The 26663-nt window shown below is 48.1% G+C and overlaps 1 protein-coding gene across 4 annotated transcripts in view; it reads right to left on the bottom strand.

Annotated features, from left to right (window-relative positions):
* The window catches only part of LOC144102129 (alpha-N-acetylgalactosaminide alpha-2,6-sialyltransferase 5-like), a 90739-nt gene extending 65566 nt beyond the window's left edge, over positions 1–25173 (bottom strand). For all 4 annotated transcript variants that reach the window (XR_013308181.1, XM_077635428.1, XM_077635429.1 and 1 more), the window contains exon 1: positions 25056–25173. The gene's annotated coding sequence lies outside the window, so the exon portion shown is untranslated. The remainder of the gene's footprint in view (positions 1–25055) is intronic.
* Positions 25174–26663: the final 1490 nt, after the last annotated feature.

Genomic DNA, 26663 nt, shown 5'->3' with positions numbered 1-26663 from the left:
GTCCGAGCCGGCCTGTGGGGTCTTTCAGTGAAGACAGCCAACAAAGGGCGTGGTGATCGGTCACTACGGAGAATGGACGGCCAAACAGGTACGGTCGGAACTTAGCTACAGCCCAAACAAGAGCTAGACACTCGCGCTCTGTAATTGAGTAATTTCGCTCAGCTGTAGAAAGGAGGCGGCTGGCATATGCAATAACGCGTTCTTGCCCTTGGTGACGTTGGGCTAGCACGGCGCCAATCCCATAACCGCAGGCGTCTGTGCGAACTTCAGTCGGAGCCGACGGATCAAAATGGGCCAGAATAGGTGGGGAGGTGAGTAAGTCGACTAGCGAAGAAAAGGCCTCCTCTTAGGCAGGGCCCCAGGTAAAAGGGGTGTCTTTCTTTAGAAGGTCGGTCAGGGGGCGAGCGGTGCCGGCAAAATTTTTGATGAAACGGCGGAAGTACGAGCAGAGGCCGACGAAGCTGCGCACATCCGTAGACGACTGGGGAATAGGGAAGTCCATGACGGCTTTAACTTTAACAGGATCCGGGCGGACACCAGAAGCGTCGACTAGATGTCCGAGAATGGTGAGTTGGCGGCGACCGAATTGACATTTCGACGAATTGAGCTGTAGCCCGGCTCTACGGAAGACAGAAAGAATGCTCGCCAGTCTTTCGAGGTGCGTGGTAAACGTGGGCGAAAAAACCACAACATCGTCGAGGTAACATAGACATGTGGACCATTTAAAGCCGCGAAGCAAGGAGTCCATCATTCTTTCGAAGGTAGCTGGCGCATTACAGAGACCGAATGGCATAACTTTAAACTGATATAAGCCGTCCGGTGTGACGAATGCCGTCTTTTCGCGGTCATTGTCATCAACAGAGATTTGCCAATACCCGGACCGAAGGTCAATTGAAGAGAAAAATTTGGCTCCGTGAAGGCAGTCCAAAGCATCGTCTATTCTTGGGAGTGGATAGACGTATTTTTTTGTTATGTTGTTTAGGTGCCGGTAATCAACACAAAAGCGCCAGCTGCCGTCCTTCTTTTTAACCAGCACAACTGGTGAGGCCCAAGGGCTCGACGAGGGCTCTATGATGTCTTTACTGAGCATCTTGTCCACCTCTTGCTGTATGATGGTGCGTTCTGTACTGGACACTCTGTAGGGTCGTCTGTGAATAGGAGCTGCGTCACCGGTGTTGATGCGATGCGTGACCACAGATGTTCGAGCCAAAGGGCGGTCATCGAAGTCAAAGATGTCGCGAAAAGACGACAGAAGATACCGAAGGTCGTGAGCTTGCCCTGGTAAGAGGTCAGCAGCAATCATTTTTGCATATTCATCAGGTGGTGGGACGTCAGAGTCGCGGCAGTTCGACGAGGGTGGGACGCTTCTCACCGCCGATACGACGCATTCGGCAGCAGGGCACAGCGTGGCGAGCGACATACCTTGTGGGAGCGGCTGAACGTAAGAGGCAAAGTTGAGAACCGGAAGGGACGCTTGATTTGCCGACATGGTGACAACTGTATGCGCAAGGGCAACACTGCGTGTAAAGGGCACATCAGGAACCGGAGTAATGATGTAGTCACCATCGGGAACTGGCGGGACAGAGGAGAAACGGACATAAGTGGCGGCATCGGGGTCCCGGCGGACAAAGTCGGCGGTGCACAGTCGGTGAACAATTGGATCCGGTGGCTCTGAAGGAACAGGTAGAGCGAGTTGAACGATGCTTGTGGCGCAATCTATAAGGGCGGAATGGTCGGTGAGAAAGTCAAGGCCGAGAATGATGTCATGAGGGCAGTGTTCGAGGACAGTGAAGAGCACAGAAGTATGGCGGCCGGCTATTGAAACACGAGCAGTACACATTCCGACGACAATAGACATACCGCCATCTGCAACACGGACCACAGTTGAGGGGGCAGGAGTGAGCACTTTCCTTAGGCGACGGCGAAGACGAGCATTCGTGACTGAGACGTGCGCTCCAGTGTCGATCAGAGCGGTAACAGGGACCCCGTCCACGTCGACGTTAAGGATGTTCCGATGAGCATGAAGAGTTAGAGGGTTTTCTGGTCGGGTCGTCAGAGCAGCATCACCCCCAGACGCTGCAGCCATCAGTTTTCCGACCGAGAGCGGGCATATGGGGCCGGCGACGAAGGGCGGCGAGGTCGGGGCGATGGAGATCGACGGCGCTGAGGTGACGACGAACGGTTGGTAAGCGGGGTCTGAGCGTGGTGGCCAGAAGAGGTCGTTTCCGAGGGCGAGGGAGAGCGGCGGGAATATGCAGAACCCGGCGGGTAGCGGCTGTAGGTCGAGGACGGACGGCTTCGGCAGTGTCGAGATATGTGGCCAACTCGGGAGCAGTTAAAGCAGATGGGCCTGTCATCAGGTGTTCTCCATTCATCTGGATTGCGGCTGCGTCGAGGGTAGTATGCACGTTCAGAACCGAGCTCCGGGGACATGAGGCGAGCATATGGGGCACTAACTGAGCAAACAGGTTGAATCCCAAGATTGGCAAATTCTTTGCGAACGACAGCCTGTATAAGGGATACTGCTGGAGTGCTGTCTGTTGCGGGTGGATGAAACGCAACGGGGGACATTGCCTCTACTTCTTGGCGCACAAGTCGTGTCAGGCTCTCATATGTCGGCAGACGGCTCGGTGGAGTCGAGTCTACACAGGACGACGTCGCAGTCGTATTCGGCAACCGCGTGAACTGCGGAGAAATTCGGCGGCTCTTCGCTTGTTCGAACCGGCGGCATTCCTTGATGATTGCGTCAACCGTTCCGCAGTCCTTGTATACAAGAAGGTTAAAGGCGTCATCTGCGATGCCTTTGAGCACGTGACCTACTTTGTCGCACTCTGACATAGTGGCGTCGACTTTCATGCAGGGAGCCAATATGTCCTGAATGTATGATACATAGGACTCTGTGGACGTTTGTGCACGGCATGCGAGCTCCTTCTTCGCAGCGAGCTGACGCCCGAATGGCTTACCAAACAGGTCACAAAGCTTGCGCTTGCAGAGATCCCAGCTGGTGAGTTCATCGTCGTGGGTCTCGAACCATACCCTGGCAGTGCCCGTCAGGTAGAAGATGACGTTGGCCAACTTTAGGGTCGGGTCCCACCTGTTGTGTGTGCTCACGCGCTCGTACATTGCGAGCCAGTCCTCCACGTCGACGCCGTCCGTTCTGTTGAAGGTCCCAGGATCTCTCGGATGGGCAATGATGAACGCCGGGTTGGCGGACGCCGACGGAGCGGCCCCTTCGCTGGTCATGGTTGAAGAGCCGGCGAGCTGACGACCGCTGCGGAGTTCCGTGCATGCTGTGGCTGTGCCCCGCACCTCACACCAATAATGTAACGTGAAGATGTGCACACCAAAAGGGAAAAATATATTTACAGGGAAACAGCTTACAGCCACGCAGCCGAATAACCGGGCACGCGAAGCCCAGCCGCAGAAACGCACTTCGTCCTCTTCGCGTTCCAAGCGCGAGCGCACCAAGCACGAGCGTTCCAAGCACAAGCACAACCGTAGCAATATTTTTAAAAATTCCCACTTTCGCACCTCGCAGCGACGCGCGGTGCCGGGCTTTCGCACGAAAACCTGGCAGATGACGTCACGTCTTGCAAATGACGTCAGCAGCCGCGGTTTATCATTGGTTCTCAGTGCCAAACTCATTCAGACGTCACGCGCTACAGCGGCCGCGGCCACTCCGCGCGCGCCACAGCCGGCGGAGGTAGGGGAGGGGCCGAGTGAGTGGGGCCTAAAGTCACTGGAACGGGAAAAGTACCGCAATTGTTTTCTCTCGCCGCCGCGCCGGCGGGCCAGCGCGCGCGGACCATTTATGGCGGGGAATGACCACGTCAGCGCCATAAATGGTCCGCTCGCTTCTTTCTCGCGGCCGCCGGCACACAGATCGTCCGGAGCATTGCGTAGCACTTGCTCTTATGGGCCGAGATAAGCGTGCACAGCATTTCCAGTCACGTAGTGACGCTTGTGCAGTTCATGTCTGCGTAGAGACTGCGCGCGGCCGTCGCTTCAGCGGCGCTGGACCAAATATGGCGGCTCCGGTGATGGTTGCGGTACTTTTCCCGTTCCAGTGACTTTAGTGGGGCCGGCAGAGGAGCGCCGCCGTTTTGGCGTGCGAGGGGAGAAGGAAAGGCGCGAAGACGCGGAAGTTCAAATTTTTTCTGCATATAACTCAGCTTCCACAATACGCATTAAAATAATTCTTGCTGGGGGATAATTATGAACTGTCGTCTTTTAACAACCCAGACATATCCCACCTTTACTGACACCCCCTTTCTGGGTCCCTTTAACTTATGCTGAGCCCTTTTCGTTAGCCTCCACTTTTCTGCCCCGTAGATGAGTACCGTTAAGATACAGCTGTTGTATACATTCCTCTTGAGGGATATAAGTAAACTACCAATCATGATCTGAGGCAACCAGCCATTGGCTCTCCACCCCTTCTTATCCTTCTTGTTATTTCCGTCTCGTGATCTGGATCTGCGGTCACTACCTGCAATAGTAGCCATATGCCCTAGCCACTTCCAGAGCCTCGCTGCCAATTGTGAACTGCTGTTCGCTTGCTAGACTGTTGAACATTACTTTGGTTTTCTGCCTATTAACTTTGACACCCACCGTTCTGCTCTGCCTTTGTAAGCCATTTATCATGCTTTGAAGTTCATCCCCTGAGTGACTTAGCAAGGCAATGTCATCAGGCACTCGCAGATTACTAACGCATTCTCTACCAGCTCTTACCGTCAACTGTTCCGAATCCGCGGTGAATAGGAGTGGGGAGGTCATGTCTCCCTGCCTGACATCCTTCCTTACTGAAATTTTTTGGTGAGTGCATGAAGCAATATATCAGCAATAAAATTCCAGCAAGGAATTGTGAATGGCATGTAGACAACATCTCGCCAATGCTAAAAGGCAAATGAGGCAAGTTAAAGAAAAATAGTTCGACCAAAATATAAGTTCAATTTTTTATTTATTACAGATATCTCAAGGGCTCCTGGGTGAGGGCTTTACATGATGGGTGGTTTCTAAATAATGATCGATGTATCCTGATGTTTCGCCAAGGCCAACTGATGTAAAGTAATAGAAGCTTTCGTTTAATTATTTCAGAAAACAACTACTACATCTGCCCCTCGCCCGTAGAATTTACCACATACTTTAATCGACCATGCATGATGCGCGAAAAAAACAAAACAAAATGAAGACTAATGTCAACGGTATGTGAGTAAATTGTGAATTACTAATGTCAAGTGAAGTCGGCAAACTTCCTGAGTATGACCTATATAGAGAGCTCTAGAAATTCGCTATTGCTTTGTATCCTCAGCACTCCTTCTAACGTGCAGTCATGACGTGGAGAAGGCAAAAATTAAAAATAAAATCTATATAGCTTAAACATTGCTACTGTTAAAGGAGCCACTACAAGGTGACATACTTTTTTTCATGCACGCTATCCACACCGCATCACCTCGGGCACATTCTGTCTACGGCGTGGATCCATCATCGTTGGCGCCGGTTACTTTTCGCTTATTTCTTTTTACGCAGGAGGCTGCACTGTCTTGTGAAGACGCGCACCAGCAAAGAAACCGGCTGAGCGGGAAAACGTGGCGACTGAATCGTATCTAACATTATATAGACGAAAAACATTCGAGGATGATTGGGATCCCTGATGATAATATAACGGCTTCTTAGAGTAGGTCCGCATTTCGGCCGAAGTAGAGAAAGAGAGAGGTTGAAAAGAAATTCAGAACGGTCAACACAAGTTTCGGCAGAAAGCAACGAAAGCACTTCTTTACGTCATCATCGAATCTTTAACACAGGAAGGCGTATATCTGAAAGTAAAAGCCGTGTTAGCATTCCGATTACTTACAAGCCAGGCGAACCAAACACGCCAGCACAAGACACTTTAAGCTGCGCAGCGATCACGAGGCGTCCCGTACGTATCCGACTCTTCCCGGTTCACTCACTTTCGAGCCATGCTTACTGGGGATCGGCTGCACATTGGTTCTGAAGCCTGTCATAACACAGATACCGCAGCCCAGGATATCCGACGCCGTGCTACGTAAACCACGCGTTCACGAAGCGTACCCGCATTCGTACTCCGAACTCCCAAACTTCCCAAGTCACGGCATCACGCAAGCGAAGAATAACGGCGCAACGTGATCCGTCGACAGGTGCGCTGCGCGACACCAAGCATCGAGCGAGAGCAGTTTTCCAGGGGAGACGAACGAGACGCGTCGGCGAGGTCCTCGCACGCTGTGCAGATCCCCCCGCCTTCCTTAAGAACTAATAATCCAGTTTGTTGTTTTCGTCTATGCGACAAAGTCTTGAGAAACAAGTTTGCTTTTAAACTGAGAATCCGGTCACTACTACTTGCTGAGACATCGCTCTCGCGGCTTTAGTTTTATTCGCGTAGTTCAAGAAGGGACAAAAAATAATAGACATTTCTTTGCAAGGTTGAAAGTTCGGCTTCGTTGAAGCGAATTCATTTGGGCAAGCAATCGAAAAGAGGTAATTACTTGCGATGGAAAAGGTAGAAAGGCCAATACGCAGCTGTAAATCGTCGGGCGACATAAGAGAGTTTCATCATAGCGCGATCCGTGATCACCTCCTGCGATGCGCTTTCACGAGGAACCGTGTGCGCCTGCGTAAATGATCGCGTATGGTGGCGCACACCTGTTGCCTCGCAGGCGATGTCGGGTACCCGCGCAAGCAGGTCGCAGTAGGGGAGCGCAGTTATCGGTGTGCTAGCGCTCCCTGAATTCAATATACGAGCGCCACCTGGGGCTCTGCTCACGCGCTTACCTCTGTGAACTTGTCCCCGGTCTGCGCGTTGACGCCACGCTGCCTCTCCGTCAGCGAGCTCCCGCGCAGTCTGACCAACTCGGGACGGCGCAAGCGGAGAGAGCCCACGTGACGACAGCCGGCGGCATTGCGATCACGCGCCAACGACAGGGCGTCCCCAGCCTTGGGCGACGCACTCCTGGCGGCACACTGCCAAGTCGTTCAAGGGGCTACGAAGTGCACCGCGTCGCGGCGAGACGTACGCGCTTTCGAGAGGAAGCCGTCACTCTACTGCCATGGAGCGTAGTCGCATTCGACGGTGGCGGAAAATCTTGGGGGCACTCGTTTAGGGCCCACTGAGAGCCACGCTGCGCATAGTTCCCGCGTTACGTAATAGCCAGTTTCAGTTTCAACTGTCCCCAGTGTCATGGCGGGGCGCTAAGCCACTAGAAACGCGAAAACATCAGGATGCGCTTGTACGGTACGATATCAGTGTGTCTCATAAGATTCACGCAGTCCAACTGAGTACGAAGCCCTCCACTCGGTTGCCTCTCATGTCGCACTTGCAGCTGTGCGGCTTAAACCCCACATAAAACACAAGCTTTATTTTCCATCCCGGCTTTTTATCAGTCCATAGCATTTCCATATGACCTGCCCACTTCTTGAAACAACGTTTTGAGGACCGTGCAAATGCAGGAAGGTGTATGTGATGCACACACAAGTTAAATAGACCGTTTTTCCCACACAGTATTCTGCGCACCGCAAAAGTATTCTGCTCACAGTATTCTGCTCACACTAAAGAGCCAAATTTTAGGCCATGGAGGTGCGCATATTAAGTTTCATTACCTCGCAACCATGCACGTCCAGCGCCTGAAAGGAGTAGAAAGTACAAGTGACGCGCTCGCTCGATACGCTGGTATCATTACCAAGCGACTGCCTCGCGAGAAAGATCTAAAAGAGGTTTTTCGAGAGAACAAGCATTCTGAATCATTTTGCAGGCGAATGAACACATACGGACTCCTGTAGTACACAGTGAGCTTGGTGCGGTTTTCCAGAGCCACGCTCCAATAACGCGACGGACGCCTCGCAAACGGCGGGCTACCAACTGCCACGCTCCGGCGGCCGCTTGTCGAGCAGCGACTCCTTTGGGCAACGCTCCAAGCTATAGCCCCATGGCGTTACGGAGGCGTTTCATGAGGGAAAACGCTTTAAAGCGGCAGCATTAGACGTACGTTCGGAGAAAATGTGCGCACTTTCACTCTAGTTCAGGACTGGACGAGACTGCTGTGACGTCACACTATCATCTGTCGAATGAAAGAGATTGAAACTCGGCTTAAATTGCGGCTTTGAGGTCTTAGCATGACTGAAATGTCATAATGACACGCAAGGATCTAAAGCAAACTAATTACTCTGAAAATAAAATTGAGGTAATTTGTTGCTAATCGAACCCATTACCCGAGGGTTCCGAAACCGACACGCTGCCCCTAGGCCTCTGAGGCATGTTCGTTCGACTTAGAAGGAGAGTTTTGTTTCTTTGGTGCATCACATGGTCTGGTATGTCTACTGATGTATGCTAATGAGGATGTGTAATTAGAAATACATACTCATAATTAAACAGAATAGCAATTAACTATTAACGCTGTCGCGGCATTATTTAGGGCGGAGATTAAGTGTGCGCATAATTTTGAAGGAGTCTAGTGATACGTACTTCAGTATTTATTTATTTCAGAATACTGCAGGCCACTGCTTGGCCCAAGCAATAACAGCAGAGTACAGTGCTTCTTACAAAATAACTACAGCATCCCGCTAATAAGCTTTACGTAAGTCATTCTAACTGTGCACAACTGCTCTTCACCGCTCCTAACCTTCTTCTAGACTCCCTTGCCCCTTGCTTAAACCTATGCCTTGTGGCATACTTGTCGAATAAAAAAAAAGGAACAAGTCGCCACTTTTGCCTGGCCGTTTTAATCCACGCACAATGTCTAGTGCATATGAAAAGTGCGTCCAGTGATCACGCAGTCGGGCTGTTTTATAACACTGCTTGTTAAAGAGGGCGATCTTGTTTGCGCAACAAAAGGTGTTAAACAGTCGAAGCCCAGATGACGCCTGTCACATTAACGCAGAGTCAGCATCACCGTTACACTGAAGCCACATTTTGTACTAAGCCACTGGTCGGAGCAAGAATAAAGTTGTCAGTCGTGTAAGGCTGCCTTTATAAAACAGGACAAACCATCGACTCAGACCTGTGTATCAAACGCTGCGATATGCCACAATCGCGGTTGACATTATTCATAGTAGCTCCTGAAAATGTGCCGAATGCAATTGTCCCCCGCCTCTGCATAGGCTTTAAGTCCGAATTTTGCTTTAACGTTCAGCAGCAAATCATCAGAGAAGTTTAGTCTTGTTTTAAAACACCTCTAAAACTTGCAGCTCCATTCGACGCGGTCAGTCACTCCTGCCATCACGCAGCTGCTCTAATAACAGGGAAGTCGCGGACGTACAGACTGCCTTGCATTGCAGCCCAAAGCCAAACCTGTCCACCTGCTGCCACTCACACGAGGGCGGCGTTGTATTCACACACAAAAGCAGCGCCAGCGCGCACAATCCTGTGTGGCTCATGCCGTCTCTACAGGGCAGCCCACCAGCCAGCGATCAAAATCGACCATGCACTCTGAACGGGCGCCGCAGGTTTGGCACGGCAGGCCAATTGAAGGACTAGATCCAGTTTCCTCCGTCTCCATTGAACTGCACGTTCCAACCTGGTTGGCGCTGGATATTCCTACTGCGATTTTTTTACTGGACAGCGTGCATGCTGCCGTGGTCTTTCTGTACCTTGACCAGCGCGTTCGTACTGCGTGTACAGACTCGGCACGCTGTAGCCGCGGTGGGAGCCAGTCGTCTTGCATTTCGGGAGAGCTCAGTCTCGGGGCTGCATCATGTTGAAGGATGCTGAAATTTCAGAGACCATACGGCGGTTTCACAGCTTATATGCGTTCCTAGCTTCGTTGCTATAGCAGCGCGCATCGAGAGAGGCGGGATAAGGAGAAAATACCAGATACACAACGGTTTTCTGCACAGCCATGATATGTAGAAACTCAAAGAAGTGAAGGTCACTAAGGCGTGGCGACAACTTTGAGCTGTAGCTCTACGCTTTATCACCAGTGATGCAGCGTTTCCACCATTGCTAAGCAAAAACTAAATTATTCAGAAGGACTGATAAAACCTGCATTGCAATTAATTCAGCAACAACCACTGGCTCATGAAGCTTACAGCCCTAAACGGGACACGCAAAAGAAAAAAAACTATAAATACGCCAGCGCGCATAATTATCCGTCTCCTTTAATTTGTGTGCGTCTCGCTTCGCGAAGCGTGCTTCATGACGCAGCAGAATTAGCCCACTATCAAATCGAATATTGATCTTTGTGTTCCTACACAGAAACGCAGGGCAGAGGGAGAAAAATCTTGTCAGAAGACAGCTTGAAAAGGTCTGTGCACTTGTTGGCATACAGTACAACAAAATAGCATCGCGAAGTCATGTACTTAAACAACACGACATTGCTAGAACACTGAAAAAGAAATGAGGCACACAAAAGCGAAAAAGCTACTACAAAGATTAAGGACCTTCGACCTTGAGCAGTGATCGCTTGCACACACATTTGTGCAAAGTTCAGTAGATACGCCTTAAGTTCGGCAGGTTCCATGCTGTATAGATTTCCATCTTTTGAGAATAATTCATTTAGAAACGTTCTTGTACGATTTTCAAAGCTGCTCCATTCATGACCCGTCCTGGAAAACGGAACTAACCACAATTTCTTGTTTCGAAGGGAGTATTTTACGTCAGGAGATAGTTTCAGATTAAACAGCGGTAAAGACGGCTTGGTATTGAGCTTCAGGCATGTCTCATACTGTGTTATCAGTCGTTAGCCGTATAATTTAACAAAGCGGTAAAACTTCGAGCACTTTGAAAAGAAGTGCATCCCAAGAAACTCACGCAACTTGACGGAGGTTTTTTTTTTGTAATATGTGAATTCTATTGATATTTTCCCTTGATGTTGTTACCTTAGATGTTGCAGCGAACCAGAAGGCCATCGCTAGTTTTCATTTCTCGATGTCCCGTGAGTGAGTGAGTTCGAGGATACAGTTGTTTTGCACTGAATTCAAAGATGAACCGAATTCGTTTCGTTTACCACAAGGGGGCTTTTAGCGCAAGAGGCGGCTTTAAGGCTGCTTGAAGGCGGAGCAAATCACTGGTCCATCAACAGAACGGTTTGGTCTAAGACCATTTTCACAAGCATTTCACCAAAGCCGAGCACTAGGCCGGGGGAAACCTTGTACCCATTTGAAAACCGGTGGGTTACCGGCGGCACTGGGGATCGACCCCGGCACCTCCCGAATGCCAGGTGGATACTCTACCACAAGGCCATCGCTAACATAACTAATCAGCAGGTCATTGAAACGAGAAATATATGTTTGTCCTCAGATGAACTATGCGACAGGTCCTGCGAGCCGAGTGTAATCCAGTCAGTGCATGTAATTTGCTAGCGGCGTGGACTGTTGCCAGAAAAGAAAGTCCTTGAATTCAAAATACAAATAAACCGACCTATTTATGTGTGAAACATTCGACAATGCCCCGTGTGCTGACGCTGTTACTACCATTAGGCAGACAAATATCAGAGAGTAGTGACTAAACTTTGTGGTCAGCGCCCTGACGCCGTTTCAGAAGAAGCACCATCCATGCACCATCCAGTTGCGCCAGTCCTTGTGATTCTCCAGTGTACGTGATTCGTCTAATGTTTTGCGCACATTGATCATCTGTATTATCACCATGCACCAACTAGGCCCAACAGATGTGTTATTGAAGACCCACATGTCTGTAAAGTCACTCAAACTATTTTCGGCTCACTTAACACTTCACCACTGAATCGATATGCCCAAATTCATTGAACGCGTTCAGTCAAGAGAACAATACGCAATTAACTGACACCTTTTCCTGTAATATACCTGCCTTGGATCCAAGGCACCGTCTATGAGTTTAGCAAGCGCAGCGTATGCAACAGGTTATGGCCGTTGTTTTCACAGTTCAATGTGTCGCATATCTGCCGTTTGTCAGCCCGACAGCAGTGTTTGTTGTGCCCAGCGTTCTCTTGCCATAAGCCTTGACGTCAGAGGTGGGTGCCACCAATTTTAGAGCAGCAAAATAATAAATCAACATAAAAACCGCTATAAAATATTGCGCCTGTGCATCTCTTCAGTGCCTCCCTTTGGGCGCGGTCCTTGTGGCAGCGCCATATAAGAGCAGTTAATCACATCCAGCGCCCGGTGATGGCGTGGCACAAGAATACGGGAACAGTGCGCCGCGAGAATTTCCGTAAACGACAGCATGTTTCTTTCGGGTGTAGTTCCTACCTGCAGCCTGTCAGACCCATTAACCAGGTTTCTCTTCCTTCCGTGAGCAATGCACTAATAGAGAGAGAGCGGGAGAGAAGGAGAGCCAGAATCGGCAAACACGGTTCATTCTTGCGAGCCATATTAACCGAAGAAAAAATATATTAGTAAGGCATTCAGAACACTCCATAAAAAAAAGCAACTTGCGGTCAGTACCCGGATAATGACGAGCGTTTTGCATTAAGTTCCCCTTGCCTGGAAGCGGTTACGTTGGGGAAAGTCCCGGAACTGTAGTCCAAGGTGTGACATTAAAGGCGAGTGCTCCATTAACATAGACGGCGAAGCGTGTAAACACCCCCTCTCCTCACGCATATACAGACGGGCGCACATGCACAGGCACGCACGCACAAATGAAACAACGCGTGTAGCCGTCGGGAGGGGCACTGAGCCGACAGGAAGGCGTAGAAGGGAGGACGGGGGTAAGGAAAGGGCGTCTAACGCATTCAGCAGTCGGGACGCCCGGCGGGCGCGCACGCACCCTCGCAGGTAGGAAACGCGGCGAAGAACGACGCAGCAGCTGAAACATCTCCTCACGAAGCTGGGGCGGCGGCCGCGCACTACTAATGGTCCTCTCGGGTTTGCCGGAGCAATTACGAGCCAATCAACGCCGCCGCCGGCAGCGGGTACTCGGCCTATCTCCATACACGACCGCTGCGCTGCGCGCCTGCTATACGACGACCCGTGCGGCAAAAAAAAAAAATTGAAACCTAAAGGAAGCCTACGGAATAAGCTAAATCGCTCGCTCTGTATATAGCAGGGCCCAAGCTAACGTCGTTTGATGGCACGTTATGCTTACAGACGTGCTGGAGAACAGTCACGTGCGATGAGCCGTTCATGGCGGCAGCCCAAGAGTTCTCTTTTAAACCGCACATTGAGAGCGGGCAAGGAATTTCACTTGTGGCAGTCTTTTTGGTGGAAGAAAGCTGCGCAGAATATTTCCTGTAACCCACATTTGGAAATCGCTCAGTAAAAAAATATTTCTTACTTGTAAATCCCCCCCCCCCCCCCCATGTTGGTGACATTATTTTTTATATATTCTTCCCTGTCGTGTACGTATAATGCTTAATTTATTTTCGTAGTCCAGTAAGCGCGTGTAGCAGTTTTTTCACTGCTCTTGTCGTCAAATTTTGTTGACATGTATATGTTTTTAGAGCAAAGCACTAATCCGGAGGTTCATATCTGAGCAAAAGCGTGTAGTGTATAACCAGAGGTTGGACTTATCGGTGTTTATTTTTAGAAAATTCAGCGGACGTTTTTCGGTGTTTATTTCAGAACTCCACTTTCGTTTTTTTTTTCTCGGCGAATATTATTTTCTACATGCCAATTTTCGCTCTTTATCTGTGAAATATGAGATGTTCCTGTGCGGTCAAAATTTACACACAGTTTGCATTAACATTTCTTTTTTAAACCAACCGCTCATGTAGCAGTATGTACCACATAAATGGTCGACGTAGGCGCTGTCTCTGCAGAAGAAACTCTTACAGTTGTAACAAAAGTAAAAATGCCGAAGTAAAAGGATTGGGCCATGAGGCAAAAGCGAAAGTGGAAATTTAGTTCTGTAAAAATTTAATGGCCATACTCTGGTTGCATTCTGCGCTAAATAAGAGGACGACACACCCTATGCTAGCCTTGTTGACGCAGAGATGGGACAGCCACAGCACGACACTTTCACGCAGTTTATGCGTGGCTTCGCATGACAGTTGCTTGTTACGGTTCGAAAAGTTTTCGTTCTCATTACACGTAGTGAAAAACCTATTTAACGAAGCGACGGCCCCGAGTCGGTGACAAGTCTGAGCAGACGGCGCTGTGCTAGCTTATTAGAGCTTAGCTAAGTTGTTCAACCATCCTATTGGCAATGACGTGTCTGAGTTGGCGGATCAATGCGTTATAACCGTAGTTTGATCATTGTACTAAATTCCTAAAATATCTGTGTAATCGCGTTCCTCTCTCCACCAATTTCATAATGTTCTGCTGTGACCTACTGTAACTGGTACCGAGCAGTTGTGACTTGATGCCAGAAATACTGACCATTCCCGGTTGGAACCAAACTTCAAAAAATGAATTCGGAGTTCCCGGGTTCGAACCCGACCGCGGCTGCTGCGTTCTTATGTAGGAAAAACACTAAGGCGCTCGTGTGCTGTGCGATGTCAGTGCACGTTAAAGATCCCCAGGTGGTCGAAATTATGGCGGAGTCCACTGCGGCACCTATTTCTTCCTTTTTTCTTTCACTCTCTCCTTTATCCCTTTCCTTACGGAGCGGTTCAGGTGTCCAACGATATATGAGACAGATATTGCGCCATTTCCTTTCCCCCGTGTATATATATATATATATATATATATATATATATATATATATATATATATATATATATATATATATATATATATATATATATACACGATTTTATCGGTGTTTTTCGGTTTAATCACCGAATTACAACTACTATGTATAACTGAGAAGCTTGTCAAGCACGCGCGTTCCATTCCGTGGCACTGCCCGCTCATCGGCGTCTTCTGCGCAGAACTAATCCGTGCTTTCGCGCTGTTTCGAATATAGTAAGCATTATCTGCAGATTTTTTCTAGTGAACACAGTTAGTTGACTGCTTTGCAGCAGTCAACTTGTGTGCCGAGGTTTCGTCATATTTTACAGCATTTTGCCTCACCTGCTTTTTTTTCTGCATTAAGGAAACAAAGAAAGAAAACACAGAAATGAACAGACGCGGGCGAATGCTCCGCGATGCAGTGCATCTGGCCACGATCTCCCTCTTGATTGGAGGATCTAAATTCAGCGGTATACTGCAGGCAGCCTCCATGACGGGAGACGGTGTGGAGAATAACTTCGGCCTAGACGGGCGTCGTCTGGTGAAGCAGCAAGAATATGGACAGTAATAAGCCGATGATGGCGCATGCAAATGCAGCTTCGTTCTAACGGTACCCGGTTAGGCCGCCCCGTTCCATATATAGCATCTCGCTTGCTCCAACAGGTTTGGTCGAGCGCCGTGTTGCTCTTGTGTTTCGTGCTTGGGTCAGAACGTCTGCGCAGTGTGGCCAGCGTCGGATATCTGAGCCCATAGCCTGTGAGAGTGATGACGCTCGTGGCGCGTGATGAAACAAGGGTATATACTACGCCAGTCTTTCTTTTGCACATGCAGCCGTTCACAGGACTGCCTGCAAAGCCGTAGAAAAATATTGCCGCGAAGTGGTTACAATGGCGGAGAATAATACCAGCAGACTGGTGTGGCAGTGAAACGAACTCTTCATTGGTCTGCCGTTCTCGGTCACGCTGAAGTTACAACTGGAACAGAATTTTCGAGATAAGATCCGAAAAGCGCGTAGGACGATCTCGAACGACGTAGAAGCAGTTGCCAGTGGTCGCTGTTATTCCATATAAATCTTGTGTCATTTCGCTTCAAATTGATAAAGCCGCGTGTCGGTGGCTGAGAGCGTAAACAGACAAGCAGTACAAAGCCAATATTGCAGTTGTCGAGGGCAACCTGATCGCGCACTACTTTTTGAGAATAAAGATCTGCATTTTCCTGCAATTCGCAGTGCATCACAGCGCGTACTGTGCAGGCAGCGCAAAAGTGCAGTGCTAAGGTTTCCTTGAAAGCAAGTGATGCAACGCAGTCGACAACATCGCGAAAGAAATGAGTCGATCTGGAGTTCAGCAGGCAGTGTAGTTTAAAACGACCGCGGTCATGTACACATTCCTTGTAGACCAGTAAGAACACATGACAGGGATGTTAGGGACTAAAAAAGGCACAGGCCGAATAAACGCTGTTGACAAACACACTAATATGTATTCCCGGCATTGAATAGTTGACTATGACCGTACATCCACATCAACCATCGCTACATTGGTTCTACATTGCGTATCAAGTCGTCAATAATTTCAGAAATAAGCTGGCGCTCATACTCCATGTACCATTGTGGTAAGGTGCAGTCATTGTTTGTTCCGGCACTGCGATCGCCAGTTAAAAGCCTTTTTTTATCTAACGTGCCATGGAGCACTTCCTTCGTGACAATAGATATAAATCCGGGATTGAAAAAAAATCACGCCATCATGTACCTTCAAAAATACAATGCCCATGTGTCCTCTAGCCTCTGACACCACACACCGCAATGCCTCAATCTGTACTTCTTCGCCTATAGCATTCAAGTCACAAATGTAACACTTGGTGAAAGGTGCGGGGAGAAACAACGTCAATGAAAATTTTAAAATTGTTTTGGGCGCTGATAGGAAGCGGCTATAAAAGGAAGAATTGCAATGTGGTTCTCGAAACCTCACCACTAAGGTGAAAGAAAGGGGCACAAAACGCAACATCCCCGATTTGGCCTGCCTTCTCCAACAGAGCTGAAACCATCAGAGACAACCACGGTTGATCCTCGAGGAAGGATGCACGCTCTGTCAGGACCCCATACCGAAGCAAAGCACCTTTTCAGTACGGTGCCTTTGCTTCTCGGAACGAGGCACTCAGGCCAGCAATTTGGCGCAATTAAACGCTTGTCTCCCGCAGCCACCTTGGCCCAGTGCCGCAGCTGCGGAGTCCAATTATTCGTGCCGTGCGATTCGCGGTGCCGGCATGGATGGCCGTGGTGTTGCGCACTGCCGGGAGAGCAAAGGAGGGGACCTTGCCAGGTCCGCACCAAGGCCGCCCGGCTTTCACCGGGTTAGTCGGGCTAGGTTAGGTGTTGGACGTGGCTGAATGTCCAGCCAGCAGCAGCGCGGCCCAGATTTATGACACCGAAATTGAGCAGAACCGATCGGGCCATCCAGGAAGGCGAAAAGAAGGGATGGATTGGCAATCACCGATGTGAACGGCTCGTCGTTTGTGTGCGCGTATCTGCCAGAAAAACGGGCCCGCTGTGCCGCTGTGCCCCCCCGGGGGGGGGGGGGGGGGGGACGTTTGACCCAACTACACCGTTGAACGCGCTGACAACGTTTCCACTAGTAAACGGTAGAAGAACTATTACATTTAATTTTTCTAAGTGAACAGCGCGAAACGCAAAGACATAGACAGGAGACAAGCGCTTGTCTCTTATCTATGTCCTTTTTTGCGCCGTTCATTTCCAAATGGATCACCAAGGTACCAAAGCTGTTATTCAGGAAAATTACATTTAATTGCCGTACACAGCTGGCAGACAGAGGTCATTAATGAGTCATGATAGAAGCCATGCTCTGATGTCTACAAACTCACTATAAGCACTGTTTTTTTTTTCTCGAAAGTTGGGTTTACTTTCGCAGGATGAGTTCCTTTCGAGGAACTTAGATTGTACTACATGATATGCGTGCACACATGTGGGAGCTGCAGAACAGCGTGGAAGGTCTGTTTATTTTCAACTAAAAGCACGCCTCTCGCAGAATTACGTGTGTCACCTCGTCGACTAGAAATGTCGGATCTGCAGGGTTGGAAGCCTAACATGAAAATCGGAGCGACGACATTTACGCTAAAATTGAGCCGTGCACCTACTAGTCGTTAGTTCCTGTTGTCGTGGCTGCAGGAGGCCAATACTGATTTGGTGACCGCTGTGTCATATCGTTAGGCTGTGCAACCCTCCATCAGCCAGGACGGTGGCCATTCCAGGCCAGATCGAATGCACGAGGAATTTTTTTTTTTTGGAGTTGGAGCGCGACATTTACTCGCTTTTGTAGTAGCTGCATATGAGTGTCAGGAAATTCCATGAAAGACCAAGGTAAGAAACGGGCGTATGTATCAACGTTGAGAACATGTTTAAACATGTTTAGATCTTATAGCTGTTTGTGCTGCCTTCTAAAAATTGGGTAAGAAATTTATTTCTGGTTCTTGCAAGCTGTCTCATATTATGCAACATAGCTTATCCGGATCGCGAGTAACAGTAAATTGGCGCAGCCACTTTGCAGTGCTTGTGAAGCAGTAAAAAAACAACAGCAGCGGGTTTCGCATGGCAAAGCGCGGAATATCTTGCAGAAGCGCTAGTTACGGTTCTAAAGGCGTTTGACCATCGGGCGTAAAGGCCTTGGACCTAAAGGCCTTCTACTAAATGGTTTTAATCCTGAAGGCATTTACCATGAAGGCCTTCATTCGTAAGGCCTTTACACTAGAGGCATTTGGTCTAAAGGCGTTTACCACAAATGCGTTTGATCAAAAGGCCTTAAAAAAATCTTTCTCACCTTGCATTCCTGGGCCCCGAAGCACACTTCACCCAGGTGAAGACACCTCGCATGTTGCCCAGAACCCAATCAGCAAGAAGGCCGCCAGCCACAAAGCAGGCTCCAGGGACAGAGAGGTGCAGACAAAATAAACGGAGCACGCTATTGTCTTCTAATACTTTTCACGCGTTGACTAATTGAAAATGCCAGCTTTAGTATGTGCATGCCGGATGGACACTAGTACGCTTTCTCATTTCAATTATTCCTTATTTCGGGCAGGGAAGGCGCGATTGCGCTTAGAACGAAATAGCGTGCTCCGTTTACTATATCCGCACCTGCACGTGCGCCCTAAATCAGAAATGTGCCTAGTAGTGCTACCGCACTAAAACTCTAGTAATAATGTTATTATAATAATATTATATAATAATAAAAATAAAAATATATAATGTATAATATAATAGGGATATATATAATAGCGCGCGTCTTTACTTTCAATCTTTGCTCTCCTCTCTTTCAACTCTTTTTTTCAGCACGTGGCAGAGATTGTGGCTCAGCTTGAGCCAGTGGGCAGGCCCGTGCACTTTCCTTTTCAGTCTTCCTGACAACAAAAGCAAGCAAGCAAGCAAGCAATAAAACTCTCGTAGAGAAATATTTGCACCTGCGTACGTGTCTATGACGTCAGGGCGTACAAAGCCAGCAATTTAAGACGAAGGTAGTCAGTGTGCATTTGTCGGTATCAGCACAGTCTTAAGGCTGTAGAGATACATATAGCAGCCTCAGAGCAGAGCAATAAAGCCTTCCCGAATATTTTGCGGATAATAAAAGGCCGAGGGCACAGTCCCGTGATCACCATTATAATGAAAAATAAATAAACTAGTCATCCTAATTCGGCTGCGTAGAAAACAGCAGGCGAAGGCTAAAATTAGCGATGAATCTGACCACTGAAGCGCCAGGGTTCATCTGATAGCGATTCATTAGGCACCCATATTTTTTAACCCCATCGTGCAACAAGGTGGGGCAAATGTGCAAAAAACAAGGACCGCTCTTAAATTGACTATCACCAATGATTACTGTTTATAACAATGTGGAGATTCCTTTGCGAACAGACACAAAAATATATGGCTACAAACGCACAAGAACGTGTACAAATAATAAAAGTATTAGACAGTTTTCATTAATCAAGACACCCAGAATCAAAGACGAAGTCGCGTTAAGGGAAGACAAGCATATAGAAACAACAGTGAAAATGGAAAAAGTGGCCTATTATCCCCACGACAACAAGTCGGCAGACGGCAGTTCTAGTGAGCAATAACCATAAGTCTGACTCCCACAGATAAATGAAAGAAAACAAGGACAGCGCAAACACTGGGAAACGACTGCTGTTTTGTCTACACATTACGGGAGTCAATCGCGACCTCGCGTCGCCAAACATCGGACACTTCCCGAAGCTCCGCTTTCCTGTCTGATACGCTCCATACACTTTTATACCTACGTTATAGCCTCACCTTCAGAATTTATACGTGACATAGCCTGTGAAATATGTTAGCTAATTTTAAGATGGTACTGTTCCTGGAACGTAGCCAGTCTTTTGGTCCTTCTTTTGTGCCATTTGGCCCGCAGGACGCCGTTCTACACCCGAGGTCCTATTCTATAAGCTGTACATTTTGAATTGCCCGTTTCCCTTCTATTTGGTGAGTTATTGGTCACTCTGATATACCCGCGGCTTTCAGGCGTCTGCGGGAAGCGACCCGACCATTGGGTGGTTGGCGACCAGACCTCATCACTGGCTGCCATTGGCCGCGATTTGCCACCCATGGTGAAGTGCGGTGGTGAGGCCAGCCACCCAAGGGCTGAGTTACTTCACTGAGACGCCTGAAAGCCGCGAGTATATACAAACACCGATATGTGACGTAAGCAAGATGCGGTGGCGCTGCTTTCCGCGGCTGGAAGTACCAGCGAAAAAGATTTGGGTGAAAAGTAATTTCAGCGTCCATAGGAATATATAGAAAGAAAAGTTCTGAGAACAGTTTTTTGAGTTCGCACAGCACCTGTGGTGCCCTCAATTCGTGCAGAACAACCAAATTCATCCTAGAACAGGTTCTCAAACTATGAAGCGTCATTTCGGAGCCGGCGCACGTTCAAAACACCTATACGCACGGGAGTGGCTCCCTGCTCAGGGCAGGGATTGGGAGCGCGGCAACAGAAGCACATCTAAGCAAAACTTTTATAAATACTTTTCTCGTTCCACAAAGTACTCCTGGAGGTGGCCGTATGTTAACAGTTGGCGAGTGCTTTGAGGAAGATTGTAACGAAGTACGCTTCATCGTTTCGAAGTTATCTTTGTAAAAACCGACGATAAATCTCTTTTGTGAAGCCAGACCCAAAAGGCGCTCTATCCGCTGAGTGCTTCCTAGAATCGCTCACGCTTCTCGTGCCGTCCGAGATGCTACCCAGTGCGCTGCATTCACTCACTAATAGGGTCTTTCGAAGTAGACGGCCGAGGCAGCATTACCTAAAAAGGCAGTCCTCAAACGGCGTGAGGCCCACGAAAGAGAGCCACCCTCTGTAGCTGCTCAGATGATATCCGCCTGTGTGCATAATCACGGTGTGAGTCGTCTGCTGACTGACTCGAGTGTAAACCTATCTAGGATGGCTAACCTGAACGGCAGCACTCGCGAAGAAACGTATCCCACGAGGCAGCATGTCGGACTGGACGAGAAACAATTCGAACTTGGGCGAATTATCAGAAAAATATTCGAAAACCGGAGATGATGTTCGATACGTGTCGAATAATTTTTAACAACACCTTTTTAATTGGTTCCACTGATGAACAGGAGTATATTCGATTCGCTGTCCGAACATTTCGAAAAATCGCGCACAGCCCAAGCTATGGTTCCACTGATGAACAGGAGTATATTCGATTCGCTGTCCGAACATTTCGAAAAATCGCGCACAGCCCAAGCTATCTCCCACAGAGAAAGCGCCTTGTAAAACACAGCGTGCAAAAGGACACGCCTGAACTGTTGGGCCGTCATGAGAGCTGTGTCAGAGTTCTCATCACCACGACAGAATTAAGGGCAGAGAGGGTGAGACCAGCGAAGCCCCGTAATGGAGCCCGGCACCGGTGGAGGCACTGGGAGAGACGGAAGGCGGTTGTCCACTGCGCCAGCAGCGGTGCGCCGCAGAAGGGGAAAGAAGGCACAGATGATGGCCGTTCTGGGAAGGCTGCCGCAGTCATTGCGGACGCCGTCGTGCACGTGTACGGCGAGGTGAGCGATGCCAGCAGGTGAACGAAAGGAGCCGGCCGGGTTGCATCAGAACTCAGGTTCTAGACACGGGGGAGTATACAGGCGACGGGTGAGTGCCAATAGTCACCAGGTAGGCTCGGCAACCCCTCGCTGTGGTTGAACCGATTAAGCAACAATGAATGCAAAAGCCGACGAGCAGGGGGAGCGGTGGCGTGCAACGCCCGTGTAGTGTATTTAGCTCGAGTTTACTCATACCAATTGCTGTCGTTCTCATTCTACATTAAGCAAACAGATTTAAGAGAAAGCTAATGCGTATAGACTCTTGGTGGACAGAAAGTGCTAAACAGAGTGTGATGTCAGAGCTACAATTGGCACACATCGGTGCGCAACCTAGGCAAACAACTCTTGTCTTTATTTCCCCGTAGGTACTGTTTTTGGTTTTTCTTTCTTGGTAGAAATATGTTTGTCATTCTTTTTAGGTTGCCCCAGCCTAATATGTGTATGACTTGCAGCGTTCTGAGATCTCATTTTAATGTGTTTTTTTATGGCCCACGCCTATACGGCCTGAAGGCATTGTACGAGTTTGCAGATGTAAGTAAACAAACAGTAATAAAGTGCGCACAAAGGTAGTGACCTCGTAGTGCAGTACTTTATTAGCTGTACGTCATGAATAAGGCAGCACAGACGGATAAAAAATGCCTACCAGAGATGGACGTCAAACTTCTTGAGAAGAGTTATTTAGCCGCTAATACTACAGTAAATTTGTCGTTTAGCACGCGCACGAAAAAATGCTCATGAGAATTTAAGTTCCTGCGCGCATCCGATATTGCTGCACTGTAAATCTCTTCTATGCCCAGTTCAATTTCCGGTCAGAACAAAGAGGAGCGGCGGACACAACCCACCGTTGCTGGAATTTTCGGTCGCTTGCATTGCTTGCGAAAACTACGTGAGGATTTCACTGCTGCCTTAAGACCATCAGGCTGTCTAAGATAATCAGGATCCGCCCACAAAGTCCAGTTTAATGACAGCTTGTATTGCGGCTTGCGGCGCAAATTGCAGCCTGAACAATCGCGAAGTGGTGCTCAGCCAACATGCTTCAAAAGAACGACACGGGTGCTCATTGATTTGTTTTTTAAATTGGGGATTGTTGCGCCACCTAGGGACCTCAATATGTACGCTAAATATGACTAACAGTTGATGCTGACCATGGATGCCTGCCTCTTCTTTCTCCCCTCTTGATGTTCACTCACACGTAACTGGTATACAGTTGCCATGTAAAGGCAAGGTCATATGACAACGGGTATCACCTCTTCTTAGACATAAAAGAAACATGATGAAGCAGTTTGAGCTGGAGTCCGTATTTCTGCAGTCACCACATAACCATCTCCTCGTGCCTATCAATCTGCGCCCATGGCATTAGCAAGTTACTTGCCTGGTGCAGTCCTCTCTTAAGCTTTAAGACTTGTTTGCGCATAATCTACAGTGTGTTGGTGTCTCACATTGACCAATGCAACTCTCATCGTAATAATTTGTCAAAAGTAAACAACACACAATATGCTTTTATTGTTCCATTAGTTCTCACACCTGAAAGTTTAAATGACAAAGAAAATAGCGTAAATGTTAATAAACATAGTAAAGCTCATAGAGTGCATATAAATAAACAGAGTAAGTGTAAATTAGCGTTCGCAAATAGCTGTAAATAATGCCATACAGCTATAAAGCATGTCACTTAATTTAGGCTAATGCTGTGGCTAGCCGCTCAAAGCGCCGTCTGGTCTGACGTATTGTACCCACTGCGCTCAAGCGAGCATAGATGTCCGTAACTCGGTGTGAAAAGGATCCCTGAAACAAAATGCGAGTAAAACTACGGCTACAGATTAAGGCGCACGTACTTCAAATCCCGCCTTGCTCTATCATCAAGCTATTCGCGATGAAATTTGGGCGTTCTAGTGGTGTCAGTAAACAGCCCTGTATACCACCGAATTATTATATAAATGTTACGTTTTGTTTTGGTCAAACGCTTTTATGCAGTAGATAATTCTACCTGTTACAACGTTTCCGAGACGCTGCCATAACTTCAATGAAACATTTACGCAGCATGCAGTGTGTTTCACCTAAGACCACACAATTTTTAAAATTGGCTTTTTGAGTTAGAAGAGCCCTTTCTTGGGCATAGCATTGTCAGCGGTGCAGTACATCAGAACAGCTGAGCCTTGCTAACAGTAGCATGGTTAACTAATATTGAATAGTTAACATTCTAACTAATAACTGATAGGCTCCTTAATTACTGAGAGGCGCGTAGCCCACCGTAAGCCATATCTATATCTGCTTTTCAAATTTCGAAAACGCTGTTACCCTCGGCGCTGTGATTCAACAAATTTTGGCTATTTCGTCGAGTTACGTGCACTGGAGAGATTGTTTTGCCTGCAAGCGTCTCGAAAGCGCATGTATATAGGCGCGATGTAGGCAAAATTTGTTGGCCCACATGTGCCGAGGGCACGGAGGAAGACTTGCTCCGTGGCCGAGGGTAACTGTGTTTTCGAAATTCGAAAAACTGATATAGAGAACTGCTTACGGTGGACTACGCGCCTCTCAGTAATTAAGGAGCCTAGCAGCTATTAGTTAAAATGTTAACTATTCAACCTTAAGTGAAACACCCAGTATATGCCACTTTTTCTCAAATGGCCAAGTAACCACCCATGTAGCATCGAAACGTTACAGCAATGTGAATTATTATTATTATTTTTTGATCGAAAGGTAATAGATTTTCTTAACGTGCCTGCTTCGTAATGATTCTGAAGTGTTAGAAATATACGTTGGAGTAACCTGTCCTGACATTAATTACGCAGTTAAACAACAGAAATGCAGCTTTCGCCCAAACGGCTAAGTAACTCAATAGCCCAGGACACACCGGAACTCTAAATTCCAGACGAGCAGCTGCGTGGAAGCGATTTGAATGAGAAATAAAGCAACAACAAAAATCACATCTATGAACAAGATACTTTCCCCCCATGTACAGCCCTGCTAACATGCCCGGACATACGTTGTTGTTTCAAGCATCCAGCACCAGTGATTTGTTGCCCAAAATTTTGAATGGTGAAAGGTAAAAGAAAAACGCCGTGCTGCGGAACCTTGACATACAGAGCAGAAAAGAGGAACAGAACGACGAGGTGCACGCATGTGTGCTACGCTAAGAACCGTTTTTGAGGCAACAGCAACAACCACGTCCTCGGCAGTCATGCTAAATTAGTGTAACTAATCCTGAAGCACGAGGCCAGCAAACCTAAAATCGAGGAGGTTCTCGCTGTTTGCATTATTATCGCCGCTGCTGTTGTGCCCTTTTTGTTAGTCTAAGAAGCCTGTCATGCTTGTCCGAGCTCTTTTTCCAGTCATACTGGAACATTTTTTTCGGCGGAAGCGCACTCCACAAAATCCACCACGCTTCAAGTCGACAGTGGGGGCTTACCCATTTGCTGGCAGGGAGCGCCGTATCAGAATCCTGCGCGATGATATCGGACGCGCGCTTGGCGTAGCGACTCTGAAGGGGTGCGCGCGGTCCGTCAACGGCGGGAATACAACGCTCGCGCCAGCGGAGACAATTTGTTTTCATTTCCAGAGCGCCAAGCCAACGCGCTTATTGGACCGCGTGTGTCGTGACGTCACTTCTTCCTCTTCTCCTCGTTCCCCTCCCTCCCCCGAGCCGCCGGTTTCGTCGCCGGTGATGCAAGCGGCCGGCTACTTTGCGTCGTCGGCTTTGGGCCGTCTGTCTGCGCAGCCGATTCCTTATCGCGCTTTCAAAGGCGGCGTCCTATTGGAGTATTAGGCAACGTCTCGCGTTTCGTCAGAGTTTCAGAGTGAGTTCTTTAATCAGTAGAAACGGTCGACTCAGCAGCGAGCACTTCAACGGCGATGCAAGGCGCTTGTATTTCGTCGGCATCGCTAGCGCGTGCTTGTGGCCGCGCGAATCCAGGAGGCAGCAAAGCGATTGTTTTACAAAGGAAGTGATAGATATTTTACAAGCGGTAACATCGTATGCATTTCGATTTATTCACAAGACGACAAAAATGGTAACAGAAAGCGCTCGCTGAAAGAAGCTAGTAATCTACAGAGGCAGTACAGAAACACAGAAAAAATACAAATAACCGAAACGTGAGCATTTTTACTCTAAAAGGGAGAAATAAGAGCATTGTATGTGGCTATCCTTTAAACATAATACAACTGCCTTGTGCGTTTCTTAATTATAACGCACAGGGAGGGTGAGGTCACCAAAGGCATTTTTCCAAGCATTTCACCCAAGAAGAGCAAAGCACCAGGCCGGGGAAATCATGCACCCATTAGAAGACCATTGGGTGACTGGCGGCACTGGGGATAGAACCCAGGACCTTCCGAACGTGAGGCGGATGCTCTACCACAAGGCCAACGGTTCTTTTTTTTCTTTCTGCCGCGGGCTTTCTACAAACAAAACAAAGAAAAACATACAAGGGAACGTACAGACACATCTGCAGAAGTAGCCTACCACCCCGTAAGGCCAGGCTTTGACCCGCCTGTGGTGGTCCCGGGTTCGAACCACGGACCAGTACGAATTTTTCTTTACGAATATTCTGAGAAAGCTGTGTAGCTTTCCTTCGTAGCTGTAAGGCTGCGCTTGGGTGGATGTCAATGAGTAATTACTCCTTTATTATAAATCAAATCCACCTTGGGGGATTCCACTAAACATTAGACCAACACTGTTCCCAATTCGAATTAATGACCAATTCTCTCTCGCCCTATGATAAGCTTGCCTACCATAAGCTCAGGGCGCGCGTCGGTTTCACAGTAATACCCGCCCACGCAGATAGATAGATAGATAGATAGATAGATAGATAGATAGATAGATAGATAGATAGATAGATAGATAGATAGATAGATAGATAGATAGATAGATAGATAGATAGATAGATAGATAGATAGATAGATAGATAGATAGATAGATAGATAGATAGATAGATAGATAGATAGATAGATAGATAGATAGATAGATAGATAGATAGATAGATAGATAGATAGATAGATAGATAGATAGATAGATAGATAG

The sequence above is a fragment of the Amblyomma americanum genome, chromosome 8, assembly GCF_052857255.1.
Source record: "Amblyomma americanum isolate KBUSLIRL-KWMA chromosome 8, ASM5285725v1, whole genome shotgun sequence".
In the NCBI taxonomy this organism is placed as follows: Eukaryota; Metazoa; Arthropoda; class Arachnida; order Ixodida; family Ixodidae; genus Amblyomma; species Amblyomma americanum.
This window is presented reverse-complemented; position numbering and strand designations above follow the sequence as displayed.